Source organism: Echiichthys vipera, assembly GCF_963691815.1.
Source record: "Echiichthys vipera genome assembly, chromosome: 3".
In the NCBI taxonomy this organism is placed as follows: Eukaryota; Metazoa; Chordata; class Actinopteri; order Perciformes; family Trachinidae; genus Echiichthys; species Echiichthys vipera.
In genome coordinates, this window is record NC_139828.1 from 23576404 (window position 1) to 23582951 (window position 6548).

The window sequence follows — 6548 nt, forward strand, 5'->3', positions numbered from 1 at the left end:
AGGAGAAAATATAATTAATATAATTTTTAAAAAATGACATTTGAAAAATAAAAGCAAAGACAAAATTGTCAACGATATTGTAATACACAAAAAGCGAACCTAAATTTTGACATGGTTGTTGTTAGCTTCACATTGAAAAGTCTGTACATGCTAAATGTCTGTACATGCTAAATGTCGCCTTTTTTGAACATTCAAATACACAACACTTCTGCCTCAGGATGTTCAATTAGTTTGTTCAATGATTCATTAAGTCATGTGTTAACTGTTTAAGTCGTTAGTGAACAACTCGTTAAAGTGGGACAAATGCCACCTTGCTGTTACCACGGCTACTTGCGGATGCCAGTTACTTGTGTGAAGCACGGCATCGTTTTCAGTGTTTCTCAAAGTCATCAGGAGTTAATCTTTCAAATGTCAACCAGCCAATCAGGGGGGAGAGGCAGGGCTGCAGTCTGGGAATGGTCAGTCTCTGTTTATTGATGACGGGATATGTTTATGTTGAGGTTATGTTCATACTGGTGGTTGTTTTTGTTACTGGGTGAATAAAATGTGTTTTATCAGCAGACAATGCTTTACTCTGATTTAAGTTCATGGTTTGTTAGTTTTAATGTCTTTGCTGATAAATAAAACATCCTGACAAATTCTGCTTTTTTTTTTGCAAAGAGCGACATTGTTTATCATATTCAATTGTCACATTTCAAATTCAGTTTACTGAGACACATAGGGTCCTGGGTCATAGGAGCAATAGAGTGCATATTCGCAGAACTTTTTTTTGTGTGTGATGCATTTTGGTTAGTTATAATCCTTATCATTTCCATCTAGTTAAGTTACCATCTGATCATATGATGAAAGCGCTTTTATTTGCTGCTTTGTACAGAAATACAATCTGAGTGTCTGCGTGACTCTTCTGTGCTAAAATCAAATGCGCCACACAGTTAGCTGGTCTGCCTGTGGAGCTTATCATTGCCGTCAATGCTCCATTCACTTGTACTCAGAAGTCGGGAACTTCCAACTTCAGACAAGTAAAAGTGCAATGAAACGGAACGTTCAAGTCTGAATTCCGCAAGTACCCATGACTGTAGACCCGCAGACTGGGAGGAGCTCACTGACTCCTCTGTCAACCACTGACTTGGAGCACAAGGGTCCCAGTGACATCATCGGCCTTGTGAGAGGTTAAATACTGGGATCTCCACACCAGTTGGATGGACCAGTCCCAGTCTGGTCAGATGTGTACATGAACTGATGAAGCCTCTTGGATGAGAGGTGAAACATCTTCCTAGACAAATAACCAAGTCCAGTTGCTTTTGACTGAAATTGCTTTGAGAATAACGATGACCTGGACAAATGAGAATATTCCCAGGCTCACTGACTCCTCCCACGTTGAGCTCCTCCCCTGTCTGCGGGTCTGCAGTCAGGGCTTTCTCGAATTCCGAGTCGTTCTCATGTGTCTGACCGGTCCAGTAACATTTCATCACTGCTTTCATTACCTACTTCATTACACCGCAGCGTGCAGGTGAGAGCTGCTAATCAACTGACATCATACCGTCCATACCGTTAGGTTTCGAAAAGGAACTCTTGGATATGAGGTTCCAGAGGCTCGCCTGCAGTTACATCTTACCATGAAAGCTGCTGCTAAAAACAGCGTACATCAATTATAACAGATTACAACTATAAATTAATCGAATTTATATTTGAATTTACACGAATATTCCCCTCAGTTATCAGGACATGACCAGCTTTTAGCAATATAAGCTTTGAGTATAAACAATACTGTAGATAGCCTAGCATAACTGTAGCTGTTAAATTAATATGGCACAGCTTACATGCTTAAATGAAAAATGTAACTATCAATCAAACACAGACACGCCCCCATATCAAATTATCTTCCTTTTAATAACAAAAAAATATGAATAATACATTTAAAAATCACTAACACAAACACTATTTTGACTTATTGTGATTTCATTGTTCATTTGATCAATTTGTCTTGTTTTACATCTTTAGTTTCGTCAATATTTAGGCAAAGTCTCATTGTTGTAGAAATGGATTTTCTCAATAAAGATCAACAATCAGGATCAGCTTTTTCTCTGTGGTTTATTTTGACAAAGTATTTTCCTCTGCAGACAAAAATACATTCACCCCTGCTTCCTCACAAAGCCTAGAGTCTAGCAGGAATGACAACGATCCAAATCGTGCCCAGTCTTTTAGAGGAAGGGACAGGACGCGCTAAGCCTTGGTTGGGTGACGTCTTTAGACCAAACAAAACATGCCTTAGACATTAAAATTCTGAACATTCTGAACCTCTCTCATCACAAGGTCTCTAACACAGAGTGCAGATGCACACATATGCCATTATACCATCAAAAGTTAGTTATTTGCGTTATCCATTAAGAAGGTTAGACAGAGGAAACACTGAACTGTGTCTGACCTGACAAAACTATGATTATGAATTACAAATATCCAAAATTCCCACAACAGTCTCTTTTACATTGTTGTAGAAATGGATTTCTTCAATACAGATCAATAAACAGGATCAGCTTTTTCTCCGTAGTTTATTTTGACAAAGTATTTTCCTCTGCAGACAAAAATACATTCATCCCTGCTTCCTCACAAAACCCAGAGTCTAGCGGAAATGACCCTGAGCCCACTGGTGCTCAGCCTTTTAGAGGAGGAGACACCCCATCCAGACAGACAGGGTCACAAGGTAATAGATAGAACGAGCTAAGCCTTGGTCGGGTGACGTCTTTAGACCAAACAAAACATGCCTTAGACATTACAATCTCTCTCTGAACTTCTCTCATCACAAGGTCTCTAAAACAGGGTCTACGTAGGCCATAAACAGCCTTGAGTTATCTGCAAGAAACAGGAGGACAGGAGCAAATATATGCCATTATACCATGTCATGAGGCAGTTATTTACGTTATCCATTTAGCACAAACAAGCTATGTACTAGTCATATGATAAGGTTAAACAGAGGAGACACCGAACTGCGTCTGACCTGACTATGATTATGAATTACAAATATCCCAAATTCCCACAACAACATTCCCTGTACTAGACTTACACTACATGACTAAACTATAACAGCTATGTGCATACTCCCAATTTATCAAAAGTTCTCAAACTGCAACTTTTTAAAATGTTTTCCACTGAGCAAAAAGAAAAACTTATTTTGAGACAGAGAAAAGGACCTTCTGAAGAAAGCACTATCATGAGGTGATGAATAAGGTTCAATAAGAGGCAGGAATTCTACACACCACTTTTTTTAATGTAATCTAATGCATAATGTAGCCTATTGTGATTTAAATTTTCATTACAGCTAGTTGAACAGAGACTCACAAGGGTCGCAGTGATAGTTTAGTCATCTGTCTTGTTCTATTGTTCGTCTTAGGCTTTTTAAAGTGTTTGTCAAGTTGTCAGTGAAGTCTAGCACAGTGCTGAAGGAAACAACAGTGGAGACACACTGCAACAATCAGTGTGTCTCTATTCAAGCCCTTGGCTGGGGCTGGTTAGTATGGAGATTTGGTGCCTGAGGTTAAATGAGAGAAAAAATTCCTTCTGGGAGAAAACCAGGCATCTGCTCCGGCTTCTTACCATGTGAAATATTAACAACGCCTGGGACTGTACAGTGGTTGCACAGCCCTGGCCTCTGCATAATGTCAAGACACAGACATGGCATAAAAAGAGACTTTGTTCTAGAGAGGAAGAAGATAAATAAAAGAAGGGAAGCCACAGGCCAACCAATCCTTTCTGAAGCTCCAAAGGCTGAAAAACACAAAATATGATAGAAATTCAGAGAAAGAAGAATCTGTGAATAATTCTTTGGTGACTCATGGCTGAACTGAGTCATGGTACAGAGTCCTGTGCTGACTGAAGTGTTAAGAAGTTAATCAATCAGTAATTAAAACTGATTATAATTTAACATAACCTCATGAGCCCTGCTGTGAGTCAGTCTGAGCTCAGCACTTAGATCAACTCTATGATGCAACTGCCCTGCAACTGAAAGACACAAAGAGAAATATGCAGAATACCCTGCTAAAGTATGCATCTCTTCTATTTTTAATAATTTTGATCATATGTTGGTCATATTAGTTTCTAGTAAACCGGAGAGAAACACTGATCATTCCTGATGAAGCACAAACTCAAGAAGTTACAACGGTGCTCATATCAGCTGTACACTTTTGCAATTGCCGCAAGCGGAGACCGGAATTCAAATTTGTCCTACAAGATTACTTGACATTTTTTTACACAAGAATGGGAAAAAGGAGAATAAGCACATACGGAAGAGAATGAGAGAAAAGGATATGAAATGCAACAAAGAAAGCAAATTGGATTTCAATCTGCCATTGTCATCTTTGCTGTATGTGTCAGTGATTTTCTTTTTTTTCTAATCTTGACTTGTTATGACACGAGTTGCAACAAAGCATCTAACCACTTAGATATCTAATTTACAGTGTGAAGGGAAGCCCAGACATCTTAAGGGAGCAGCCTTTGACTTTAGAGCAGAAATGTTCTCTGGTACACGAGTAGACAGAGGCCAAATGAGGCAGGCTGATTGCTATTCTGGAACGTAGCGTTGTGCAGGGAGGAAGACAAGGCCAGTGCCGAGAGAAAATCTGTACACTGACAAAAGAGGAAGAAATGAAGGGTTTTGTGTGTGTGTGTGTGTGTGTGTGTGTGTGTGTGTGTGTGTGTGTGTGTGTGTGTGTGTGTGTGTGTGTGTGTGTGTGTGTGTGTGTCTGAGAGAGAGAGAGAGGGAGAGTGTGTGAGAGGGAGGTGTGGAGAGAGACATAAGCCACAATTACTGAGATTCATTCTCATACTCCACACCGGACACACACAAAAAAAACACATTGTCACTGAGCCATCTTTTCAAAGAAGATTTAAAAAGAGATTAAAAGCGAGAAACCAGATTTCTCTACAGTCTCCCGTTGCTATGGCGACACAAAATTGAGTCTCTCCCTCTCCCCTTCTTATGGTTAAATCATCAAATCAGCATGTAGGTGCAGTCCTGAACACAGATGCAGGCTAACTGCAGGGTATGTGTGTGTGTGTGTGTGTGTGTGTGTGTGTGTGTGTGTGTGTGTGTGTGTGTGTGTGTGTGTGCGTGTGCGTGCGCGTGCGTGTGTGTGTGTGTGTGTGTGTGTGCGTACGTGCGTGTGTGTGACACACTCCTGTTATCTCCGCTCACTACGCTGACTCCCCCTTGCTGCTGGTCTTGTTGTTGTGGCTGTTATGCTGTGACAACGAGAGAGTCTGGATGAATCAGACCGTTGTGATCTCATGTTAGGGGGCTTTCTCTCACCACTGGTGCTGCAGTCAGAATACCTTGTATCTCCAGAATGCATTTTTTAAAAGTTACAATGATAATGAATTTCTTAAAAACTTGCAGCCATGTATTCTGGTAGCGCCGCTGTGAGTTTTGAGAGATGGGAAACATTATTTACATTATGAAATTAAAACATCCAGAACAGCAGACTGTTTTAGTGTTTTATTACAGATGACATGACTGTGTTGTTGACCATTAAAGAAGTAGAAACACATCCCGTAACAAAGTTTTCAAAAATATCTGTTGTCATCTGCTTTTATTGCTTCCTCTGAGCAAGTGCTCCAGGATTAGGAGTGTCAAACGCGTAAGGAGGTAGGCTGAGGTGGTTTTCCTAATCCTAAGCAAGTCGTTTTGTTACCTTAACCTAACCTCATAGTTTTCTGTGAGTTCACAATGTAAAAAACTTGTTCTCTGTATTTAAAACAGTTTCTGGGAGCGACACACTTTTGCAGGGCTACACAGAGCATTGACAAATGAGGCCAAAGGGTCCTGACAAAATTGCAGTATGTTAAGAGAGTTGGGATGAAAATGGGTTGATACCGCATCGCTAGAATTAAGTGGGGAAATATAGTGTTTGGGATTTTTGGAGAAGTCATAGTCAAACAGGGCATATTTGTTTCTTTCAATGTGAAAAGTTTGTGCGTTTTCGGAGCTTCAGGTTTTTATATTTTGGTCAATATCACCTCTAAGAGTGAATATCAAAGTGTTATATATCATTTGAAATAGACAACCCAGTCTGTTGATATATGGAAGACTGCAGTTGTTTACTTCAAAAATAAAAATGTGATTCCCCATTGCAAACACACAAACACACAAACACACACACACACACACACACACACACACACACACACACACACACACACACACACACACACACACACACACACACACACACACACACACACACAAAAGCGCACACACACACACACACACACACAGACACACACACAGACACACACACACACACACACACACACACACACACACACAACACACACACACACACACACACACAGACACACACACACACACACACACACACACAGACACACACACACGCACACACACACACACACACACACACACACACACACATACACACACACACACACACACACACACACACACACACACACAGACACACACACACACACACATACACGCACACATACGCATAGAATCAATACTACACTGGGCTTTTAAGGGAGTTGGACTCCAG